Source organism: Giraffa tippelskirchi, chromosome 7 (genome assembly GCF_054371585.1).
Source record: "Giraffa tippelskirchi isolate mGirTip1 chromosome 7, T2T-mGirTip1v1.2.pri, whole genome shotgun sequence".
In the NCBI taxonomy this organism is placed as follows: Eukaryota; Metazoa; Chordata; class Mammalia; order Artiodactyla; family Giraffidae; genus Giraffa; species Giraffa tippelskirchi.
In genome coordinates this window covers 96,045,949-96,058,248 of record NC_137281.1, presented here as the reverse complement: position 1 = coordinate 96,058,248, position 12,300 = coordinate 96,045,949, and the positions used below count along the sequence as shown (strand labels likewise).

The window sequence follows — 12,300 nt, the reverse complement described above, 5'->3', positions numbered from 1 at the left end:
GGAGATCTGCATTCAGTTGGGTGTATCTTTCCTTCTTTCCTTTTCCTTTCACTTCTCTTCTTTATCTCTTCTCATAAGTGCTAAAAACTGGGAACAACTCAGTGCCCTTCAACTGTTGAACGGATAAAAAACTTGTGGAACATCTGTAAAATGGAATACTAATAAGAATTTAAAGGAACAAATTTTGATATGCACACAAAAATTTGGACCAATCTCAAAAGTATGCTAAGTGAAAAAGTGAAAGTGAAGTCACTCAGTCATGTCCGAATTTTTACAACCTCGTGAACTATAGCCTACCAGGCTCCTCCACCCATGGGATTCTCCAGGCAAGAATACTGGAGTGGGTTGTTACTTCCTTCTCCAGGGGATCTTCCTGACCCAGGGATCAAACCCGTGTCTCCCGCATTGTGGGCAGACGCTCTACCCTCTGAGCCACCAGGGCCCAAAGCCAGACTCAAAAGTTAACATACTGTGTCATTTCGTTTGTCTGCCTTTCTGGAAAAGGCAAAACTAGGGGCATATATCAGTTCTGCCAAAAGCTAGGAATGTAAGAGAGGCAATTAACCACAGAGAATAACCAGGGAATGTTTTGAGATAAGCAATATATTCTATATTTTTATTTTGGTGGTATATATCTGTCAAACCTGCACTGTAAATTTTACTGTACATAAGTTGTATCTCAATAAATAACTTAAAAAAAGAAAATGAAACTAGACTCATACCTCAAGCCATGATGAGGACAATTTTTATAAGTATTAAAAGTATAAATATAACAGAGAGACCCTGGCTCAGAAATGAAAATATCTGTGGCCAAGACCTTTCATGCAAACCAAAGCTGAGGCAGGAGTTAGCATCTTCTTACATCTGCTTCAGAACAAAATTTTCTGGGGGTTACACAAGGTTTTAACAGTCTACAGATGTAATAAATGCATCTTCACTTTAAAGAAACCTTCAAAACTACTCAGTGATGAACTCCGGAAAGCCTTAAATTTTTTCTTTCTGGTTATGAAATATTATTAATATATCTCCACAATGAAAAATTTGGAAATCACAGAGAAGCCAAAAATGGAATAAAAAAATTACCCATAATTCTATCATTACCTTTTCTCTCTCTTTTTCAAAATGTAGATAGTAAAGAATGAAACTCTTCTTTCTTTGGCCCAACTATGATGCCTGGAGGTAGCTGTTGTCATCTACACTTTGGTACATATTTTGACGGAGACTTTTGTGCCTGGCTACACAAAAGTAGGTTAAAATTTTGTCTTAGTTTTTTTGGACTGCTTTGGCAAAAATACCATAGACTGAATGAATGATTTATAAGCACAGAAATTTAATTCTCACAGTTCTGGAAACCAATTTCATTGTCTGATGAGGGCCCACTTTCTGTTTTATAGACAGCCACTTTCTCACTGTGTTCTCAAAGAGTAGAAAGGGGAAAGGGAGCTTTTTGGGTCCTCTATTCTAAGGGCTAATTTCATTCCTGAGGGTAGAATGCTCATGACCTAAACACCTCTCAAAGTCTCTGCCTCCTAATACCAACTCAGTGAAGTTCAGGGCTTCAATATATAATTTTTGGGAAGATAGAACCATTCAGTCCTTTGAACTGGTTTTAAAAACTATTATTACATATTGTTTGTCTTCCAAAATATCATACTATACTTATTGTTATGCAATTTTCTTTCCACTTAATAAATATATTTTAGGGATCACAAATATATAAGGATGAAATTTGGATGATTTTAGTGAAAAAGATGAGAATCTTTGTGAATCTTTGAGTAAGAAGACTTCTTAATCAACATAAAAAATCTGAAAGGCATGAAATGTAGGTCCTTTGTGTCTAGAAGATGCTGCTGTAATCATTAATTGTATACTTCAACTTGACTGGGCTGAAGGATGCCCAGAATGCTTGTAAAATATTATAAAATATGATTTCTGGGTGTGTGTCTCCAGAAGAAATTGACACTTGAATTGGTAGGCAGAGTGAAGAGGGGCACCCTCAGCAATGTGGGCAGGCATCATGCAATCCCACCTTGAACTGAGGGCCTGAATAAACAAAAAGACAAAGGAAGGACAAACGTGATCTCTTTGCTTGAATGAAGACATCCTTCTGCCTTCAGGCATTGACACTTCTGATTCTCAAACTTTTGTACTCAGACCAGGACTTGCCAGGTGTCTCAGTGGTAAAGAATCCTCCTGCCAATGCAGGAGATGTGGGTTTGATCCCTGGGTCAGGAAGATCCCCCTTGAGAAAGAAATGGCAACTTAGTCCAGTATTCTTGCTTGGGAAATCTCATGGACAGAGGGGCCAGGTGGGCTATAGCCCATGGGGTCACAAAAGAGTCAGACATGATTCTCTAAGTCCTGGACTTACAGGACTTAGAACAACAGGACTTAGAGCCACCAGCCCCTGGTTCCCTTTGGACTCAGAATTCCACACCAATTTTCCTGATTCTCCAGCTTGTACATGGCAGACTATGGAACTTGTCAGCCTCCATAACTACATCAATCTATTCCTAAGTTCAACCAATCTATAATGATTATGTTTCTCTGGAAAACTTTGATGAATAAAGATACCAAAAGCAAAGTCATTTAAGCAATTCACCAGGAAAAAATAGTAAAACATATAGAGTATATTAGTAAGAATAAGGTAAACAAAACCAACCACAAAAAAAGGAATAGGCAAGTTAAAGGAGAGGAAAAAATAGACAACATACTTTAAGAAAGCATAACCTTATTAATGTCAAGAAAATGCATGTTAAAGCACAATGAGGTAATATTTTTTAGTCACGATTGAAAAACAATTTCATTGAAAACCTTCAGTATCAAACAGATAATTTTAAATGCTTTTGACGGTGGTGTGTATTAATGTAGTCATTTAATAAAATAATCTACCAGGATTATTTAAACAACCATACCTAACTTTTGACTCAGCAGTTGGACTAATTTATTTAACAAAATAATCAATTCAGAAAAACATACATAAAAAATATTGCAGCATTGTTTGCTAAAACAACAAACAAAAAATAAAAATAAAATGTATAATCTTACAATGAATACTATGTATCCATTAAAATGAATGAGATAGACTTATCACTTAGAAGGATGTGCACATTGCAAAGTTAAGCATAAATGAAAATAACTGAAAGGCATTGATTATATTTTGTATTGAGTGAATAGAAATCTCAATTGTGCAAATGGTGATAGAGAATATTGTGACATGTTCTACCCAGATATGCAAGCCATCTCCCAGATACTAGGATTATTGAATGATGATGGCTCCAAGTTTCATCCATCTCTGAAAACTCACCCAAGGTTGCACCTCTTCCTAGGGGTTGGCTAATGACTGGATAATTTGAGAATATCAAATTCCAGTTCCTTTTCTTAATTTGAGACAATGCTGAAAGATTCCTTGGAGTTTGAGGTTTTTCTGATGAGTTTATGAGACCTCAGTTGCAACTTTATTTTAGTCAACTTGCCCCCACCCTCTGCTGCCTTCCTCACTTCCTTAAGAGTGTAGTTAAAGGTGTATCTCTCAAGAGCTCACCCCAGTGAACTTTTGCACTGAACACCCTGTCATCAGAGAGTTCGATCTAAAACAACACATATGTCTGTGTATGTTAATAAATGCAGAGGAAGAAGTACCAAAGAAGATACACAGCAGGTCATTTATACTAGACAATCAAGGATATAAGGTTAAAGAGAAGTGACAGTGGAGAGTATTTCACTTATTCACATCCTCATTGTTTTAACAATTACATTTAGAGGTAATTTTTTCTATTAGTTGAGTCACCTAGCATATATTTTGTGAAATATCAGAGGAAATGTTTCCTTTTGTATAAAACACACACTATTTTGCATATACCAAGGAAGAGTCACACCATTCTCATGCTTTTTAGCTCCTTTTACCTGCATTAAAAGGAAAATTTTCAAAGTTTCTTTTAATCCACTCAAACAAGTAAGTCATCAGACTTCCCAAGTGGGCATATTACGTACTTTTAATTTTATGCTGGCAGAGAATGTGATCAATAAATTATTGCTGTTTGTGAAACATTTACTTTTATAGTTCTAACATAGGGTTACTAGAATGGTGGGGTTTTTTTTTTCACATTATTTGACAGCTGAAATTAAACAAATCCTATCCAACTACAAGGCTAATAGAAGATTTACTATGTGTGTCATTAGCACCATCCATATAAGGTAACAGAAAATATGAGGTGTGGATTTTTAAAATATGATAAAATGAGAATACTGTTAGGTGCACAGGAAGGTGTGACTTCAGACTGGCATTTTCTTATTAGAATAAAAGTGCTTCTGTTTTATTTTACAAAAATAATCAGTATTATGTGTTTTTGAGTTGACATCTTTCAAATTATTTTATCAAATCAAAAATATATACCTTAGTTGAAATATGTCTTAACTATCATGTCACTTTAATGTAATATATGGCATAAAAGATTACCCTGTAATAGACTGTAAATGTAATTTATTTGCTTATATATTTTAGCCCTTACTTATTACTATTGCAACATGTTTTTTATGCTTGAATAGAAGATTTTTAGAAAAGTTTAAGAGCACATAAGAATTTCCCCAAATATTTAAAATGTAAGCATAAGAACTATACATATAATATGTGAATATATGTTTATATGTATATAAATTTTAATGAGCACATTTATTCATAATCACAACACTGCGGTTATGTATTATCTTACTAAGGCAGCTTCTAATCTTGAGATTGATTTTTCCCTCCTTTGCACTTATACAACTTCTTTTATTCAGAGATATTCTAAGAATACTACACAAAGACCAAGGTTTTGCCGCCTATCCACAGCCAGGAAGAGACTGGAGAGCCTTCATTCTTTTAAAAATACTTAAAAATGGATGTCCCCAGGATATGGATTGTCAGTAGAGTTGAAATAATCCCTGTCATATTATTTTTATTTCTAATTCTGTTTATGCCACCAGTTATAGTAATTACTATGGTATAGTAATTAAATACATGAAATAAGTATAAGTATATAAAGAGAGTTCTTAAGAAAATCAAAATGATAAATGTATTAAACTTGATACAGACAAACTGTTATTTTACAAAAAGTAGCTGCTGTGCATTTAGGTGTGTATGAGACGTGTATAAAACATTAGAAACAAAATTTGTAAGAACCTAGAGTAGAAATTCTTGTATATTGCTTTACAAACATTTTAGCCCACTCCAGTACTCTTGCCTGGAAAATCCCATGGACGGAGGAGCCTGGTGGGCTGCAGTCCATGGGGTCGCTAAGAGTCGGACATGACTGACGTGACTCAGCAGCAGCAGCAGCACCCCTTAAAGACATTGAAATTCAAGGTTGTGAAACTATGGGGATGGTTTATGCAAGAAAATTCTAAGGAACTTTACTTGGTAGATCTACCCTTAAAGAAAACATTTTCACTCTACATCAAAAAATAAAATGAGAAAAAGGTAAATGACTGTATGTTTATATATTTTAAATTATATCTTATGCATATCCCTTGTAGCTCAGTCGGTAAAGAGTTTGCCTGCAATTCAGGAGACCTGGGTTCAATTCCTGGATTGGGAAGATCCCCTGGAGAAGGAAATGGCAACCCACTCCACTATTCTTGCCTGGACAATCCCATGGAGAGAGGAGCCTGGCAGGCTACAGTCTATGGGGTTGCAAGAGTTGGACACAACTGAGCAGTTGAGCACAAGCACACGTGTATATATTTTTTTGTTTTTTTATGATTCTTCTTTTAACTGACCAATTACTGACCCTGACTGAATTTCTGTTAGAAGGCTTCTGCTGCGGCCAAATGCTCAGCCTGCTTTGGTTCCGATACAAACTCAAACATTTAATACATGTAGAGTTTTGAGCAAATGAGTCTAGTTTCTTCATTTGGTAAAAGAGAATGATAGTTGGATCACCTCTGTAGGGTTGGCTGAGACTCAACTGATCAGCACTGAGAAACCCCTGAGCACAGTACCCAGCAATCAATCAATACTCAGTTAATGCCAGCTGTTATGTAATGGGATGTGGATTACACTGTGAATTTGTATTTGCAGCTGTTCAATGATTTGCATTTTTTTACTCACAATTTCCAGATTTTATTTAAATAAAGGGTTACATATAAAAAGCAAATTTAATATAATTTTAGTGTTACCAGTATTCAGACAATGGGATGCTGAACCTCCTTGCTTTTAAAATTAAGAGCAGAACATATAAAAAGTACAATCTGTGAATGAAACATAAATATGCTGTGTTTGTGCATCAAAATTTGTAATTATGTGAAAAAATCTAAGATTATGTAAATTAATTGTATGAATTGATGACATGATGAAGCTAAAATTAGGGGGAAAAAACTGAATCCATTTTCATTATGAGTATCTTTGATGTGAACAAAATCTTGAGTTACTAAAGTCACAAAGCTATACCCTATATCCTTTTTTATTTAAACATATTTTAATATACACATGGTTCATTCTTCTTTCACAAACAATATGAGATGATATGTCCTTCGGTTATACAATATGTGACTTATTTTGGAGAACAAGTTTCAAAAAGTATACATCATTTTGTAGGTACCCAGTGTTCCTGTTTACAACGTGGTGCCAATTTATAAGTGTAGGGTTCACTATATTGTTGTTGTTTTTCAGGTGCTAAGTTGTGTCCAACTCTTTGTGAGCCCATGTGCTGCAGCATGGCAGGCTCCCCTGTCCTTCACTCTCTCCCACAGTTCGCTCAAATTAATGCCCAATGAGTCAGTCAGTGATGCTATCTAAGCATCTCATCCTCCACTGCCCCCTTCATTGTAACCAGCCCCTTTTTAAAGAAGTGTGGAATTTCCAATCCAATTTCAAGTGTTAATGAAACGTTGCCTTTTTCTAAATTGACTAACATGATTCAGGTGACAACCTCTAGTCTTATTTTTAAATATGACTTAGGATAAATTTTTATACATGCATCAAAAGAAAAATTGAGGCTTAGGAATTGCAGAGTTTCTTCAATTTTAAACTTAGTGTTCTCATTGTACAATATTTCAAGTGATTTTTAATTTTTTTAGTAAAAAGAAGTCTTTAATTCCAAAACTTGTTAAATTTATGCAGTTTGGGATCAAGAAGATGTATGTCATTGCTCCTGTTTGGTAATATAATTTGTTCTTATTACTCTTTATTCAGTATATGCTAAGGCAATTATTTTTGTTGCTACCATCCTACTGTAGGTGATAGGAAACAAATATAATTCTTATGTCCAGTGAGGTAGTCTTAAATTTAAGCCACCTTTGGATTCCTAGGAATAAAGGTCTTATACCCAGTGAGCCCATTTTTTAGTAAAATTTCCTGATAGCACTTATTCCAACAACTAGCTTAATACTAAAATGTTATAAAAATTAATTTCTTTTATAATAGCTTTGTTGGGGAAAAAAAAATCAACTTTACTGTAGTGGACCTGAATTTTTTTCACACTGAACAATATTGATTAAATAATACAAACTTAATCAAGAATGCTTTTTGTCTGTAGAATTATATCAAACAATTGATAAAATACAGTATTTTTATCCTCCTTATTCTCTCTTCTCCAAGTACAATAGATAGAGGAAAAATAATTTGGTAATGAAAAAATTATTTTCTCTAGGAAAATATCAAGATCATTCAACTCAACAGACTCATTTTCTTAGCCAAAATTAATAGTAACAATGATAATAACCTTGAAGAATAGCTTACAACTTTTGTGAGCTCTATGAACTGGGAAAATACAAAAATCTCCTCATCTATCATTTCTGAATACATTATTTGAAAGACTGTTTCCTTTAAGAAGGGGAAAATTGAGAAAGAAACTTTGATTATTGCTTTAAAACAGTATAGATTAATCTAAATATATTCTAAAAAGGCTTTGAAATAAAGCTAGTTCAATTTTTTAAAAATTCTAGTTAGGAAATTCTTTTCCAGAAATACCGATTACATGTCAAAACATGTTCAGTTCAGTTCAGTCGCTCAGTCGTGTCCGACTCTTTGCGACCCCATGAATTGCAGCACGCCAGGCCTCTCTGTCCATCACCAACTCCCGGAGTCTACCCAAACCCATGTCCATCGAGTCGGTGATGCCATCCAACCATCTCATCCTCTGTCATCCCCTTCTCCTCCCGCCCCCAATCCTACCCAGCATTAGGGTCTTTTCCAATGAGTCAGCCCTTCGCATGAGGTGGCCAAAGTATTGGAGTTTCAGCTTCAACATCAGACCTTCCAATGAACACCCAGGATTGATCTCTTTTAGGATGGATTGACTGGATCTCCTTGCAGTCCACGGGACTCTCAAGAGTCTTCTCCAACACCACAGTTCAAAAGCATCAATTCTTCGGTGCTCAGCTTTCTTCACAATCCAACTCTCACAACCATAGATGACCACTGGAAAAACCATAGCCTTGACTAGACGGACCTTTGTTGGCAAAGTAATGTCTCTGCTTTTAAATATGCTATCTAGGTTGGCCATAACCTTCCTTCCAAGGAGTAAGTGTCTTTTAATTTCATGGCTGCAATCACCATCAGCAGTGATTCTGGAGCCCCAAAAAATAAAGTCTGACACTGTTTCCACTGTTTTCCCATCTATTTCCCATGAAGTGATGGGACCAGATGCCATGATCTTAGTTTTCTGAACGTTGAGCTTTAAGCCAACTTTTTCACTCTCCTCCTTCACCTTCACCAAGAGGCTCTTTAGTTCTTCTTCACTTTCTCCCATAAGGGTGGTGTCATCTGCATATCTGAGGTTATTGATATTTCTCCCGGCAATCTTGATTCCAGCTTGTGTTTCTTCTAGCCCAGTGTTTCTCATGATGTACTCTGCATATAAGTTAAATAAGCAGGGTGACAATATACAGCCTTGACATACTCCTTTTCCTGTTTGGAACCAGTCTGTTGTTCCATGTCCAGTTCTAACTGTTGCTTCCTGACCTGCATACAGGTTTCTCAAGAGACAGGTCAGATGGTCTGGTATTCCCATCTCGTTCAGAATTTTCCACAGTTTATTGTGATCCACACAGTCAAAGGCTTTGGTGTAGTCAATAAAGCAGAAATAGATGTTTTTCTGGAAATCTCTTGCTTTTTCGATGATCCAGCGGATATTGGCAATTTGATCTCTGGTTCCTCTGCCTTTTCTAAAACCAGCTTGAATATCTGGAAGTTCACGGTTCATGTACTTCACTGTAAACCATTGCAAACTTCATAGGTTGTTCAGGCTGCGTTTCCTTACCATGATGTCACAAAAAACCTCATTGTACCTTGTCAAATTAGGTTTGGAAGCTAGGTTTCAGATACCATCACTGCTACCATGAATTCCTCTTACAGGTGAACAAAATGGTTTCTAGTTCTAAAAGTTCATGTAGAGTGAACAGAGGTACCTGTTTGCCCAAGATAGTCCTGGTTTGTGCATGTTGTCTCAGGATTATTATCAGTACCTCCCTCCTTCAGCCTCAAAAGTGTCCTGGTGTAGATGACAAAATGATATAGTCATCCCAACTTTAACCAGCATTAACTTATATGACCGTTATATGAACCCCAAGAATCTGTCAGAAAATTAGCACTGTCCTGATATAACAGAGAAGAAAGCAGATGAGGTCTTAAAAAGTTACTTCCTGTCAAGTGAATAACAAACTAAACTAGGTTTTTTTGGCTTCTTTTCAAGACTCTTTCCTTGCTACATACTAAGTATACAGAGCCAAATTCTGAATGCTTCAGGACTTCCTGAATTCAAGCCAACATGCTGCTTTCTTGAAATCTTATACTCAAAAGACATTTTTTTTCTTTGTGAGGTATGGATTAGGGATTGTTCCAGGATTCTAATTTCTTTTATTAGTTAATTTTGTGTGTATATGTGAGAGAGAGAGAGAGAGAGGTCTCATTCTTGGTTACATTCTTAAGGGCCAAAGAGAACTTTCTAGTGGTCCACACTGCCCGTCTTCTAGTGGGGCTCACACAGAAAGTGGCTGTACATGACCTCACATTGTCACAGTGCCACAGAACAGACCCGGGAACTCCAGATCCCCTGGCAGCTGCTCTCACTACTGAACTCGTAGGTGCCTGATTTCTGGGTCTACTCAGCAGGATCTGTGTTAACCCTGTTTCTCCTCCCAGTTTATGACACATTGTCATACCAACAAATTCCAGGTGCCAGACAAGGTTAGAGAGTAGTTTCTTTGTGTGCACAATCTTATCTAGTGAAAATGTTATAAGTTATAGGATCTGGTCCCTCCCCCAAATTTTGTTTTTTCCATCTTAGAAATCTGAGTTTTTTTCAAAATGGTTTAAATAACTGTAAGATAAAGGCAAATACTAAATGATAATTGTAACTTTGAATTTGCTTAAGAGAAAATTTTTTTAGAAATTTGCTGAATTTTAGATTTGATGATATTTCACAATTTAAAATAATTTCAAAACTAATAGCTCAAAAGAAGAAAGAGTACAAAAAGAATTTATTATGAAACAAGTAGATGCATTTTAAAAGAAAAAAAGCATTTAATTACATTTTAGTATATCTACAGTGATTCATGATGGCTATTTACATCAAATGATTTTTTAAATATTAAATATTAAATCCATTTAAATGCAATGAGTTGTATGGAGAATTTTCATCTTTATTTCAGAGTCATGCTACTTTAAAATTCGTCATTAGAGTTAATAAGAAATTATATTGGAACTACTCTGTACATTTAAATGAAGCATAAATCAATTATTGGAGCAAGGAATTTTTTCATCATTATAATGATTATCAGAATAAATTTAGTTCTTGAACGCTGGCTAATGATATCTTCAATAACAAAAAAAATTGCGTGGACTTAATTTTTACTAGGAACTCTTTAAATGTGCTTATAATGTCTTTTTTCAGGCAAAAATATTTTTGAGGATTCTCATTCAATATTGGAAGGTTCTAAATGCCAGATTCAGTTATCTTCAATACCCTGGAAACCAAAATTAGATTCAGAATCAATATACTGTACTATCCATTTAACATCCAGTACACCAAACACTAACAGCATTTATGAAAGAGTAACAGACTCAAAAAGGTTAAGCTAGTATAACCAATCAATATTGCAAGTAGTATTATCAGTTCAGTTCAGTTTTGTCCGACTCTTCATGACCCCATGGACTGCAGCACAGCAGGCTTCCCTGTCCATCACCAACTCCCGGAGCTTACTCAAACTCATGTCCATCATATCGGTGATGCTATCCAACCATCTCATCCTAGTTATCCCCTTCTCCTCCTGCCTTCAATCTTTCCAAATGTCGGGGTCTTTTCCAGTGAGTTAGTTCTTTGCATCAGATGGCCAAAGTATTAGAGTTTCAGCTTCAGCATCAGTCCTTCCAATGAATATTCAGGACTGATTTCCTTTAGGATGGACTGGTTGGGTCTCCTTGCAGTCCAAGGGACTCTCAAGAGTCTTCTCCAACACCACAGTTCAAAAGCATCAATTCTTTGGTGCTCAGCTTTCTTTGTAGTCCAACTCTCATATTCATACATGACTACTGGAAAAACCATAGCTTTGACTAGACAGACTTTTGTTGGCAAGATAATGTCTCTGCTTTTTAATATGGTGTCTAGGTTAGTCATAGCTTTTCTTCCGAGGAGCAAGTGTCTTTTAATTTCATGGCTGCAGTCACCATCTGCAGTGATTTTGGAGCCCAACAAAATAGTCTCTCAATGTTTCCATTATTTCCCCATCTATTTGCCATGAAGTGATGGGACCAGATGCCATGATATTAGTTTTCTGAAAGTTGAGCTTTAAGCCAACTTTTTCACTCTCCTCTTTCACTTTCATCAAGAGGCTCTATAGTTCTTCACTTTCTGCCATAAAAAGGTGGTGTCATCTGCGTATCTGAGGTTATTGATATTTCTCCCGGTGATCTTGATTCCAGCTTGTGCTTCATCCAGCAGTAGTATTATAGGAAAGGGGAATTTTGTAAGTCTGTGACTTGCTCAGGTGTGACCCAGAAAGGCTAGTCTGCTTTTGGATGAATATCTGTTGGAATGTCTTTTGGAGTTCACATTACAATCACTTTAGTCAGGCGTGAGGCACAGACTCTTGCTCTACCCTGCACTTTGAACTTCTTACCATTTGTAGGGAACAAAATAGGGCAAAAACTAAAATCATTGTTTGACTGACTTGGTGATTATATCCTGATGTGAGTTAATAGAATTTTATAATAATCATTATTTTTGTTATTATTAGGTGCATACTGTGTGCAAGGAATTTGGGAAGCATTTCATCACATTATCTCATTCAGTCCTCAAAACACTCTTTCATTTTTCTGATAGA

General features: G+C 35.9%; 1 long non-coding RNA gene across 1 annotated transcript in view; it reads left to right on the top strand.

Annotated features, from left to right (window-relative positions):
• The window catches only part of LOC145512761 (uncharacterized), a 615,780-nt gene that overhangs the window by 529,866 nt on the left and 73,614 nt on the right, over positions 1-12,300 (top strand). The gene's annotated exons all lie outside the window — the stretch shown is intronic.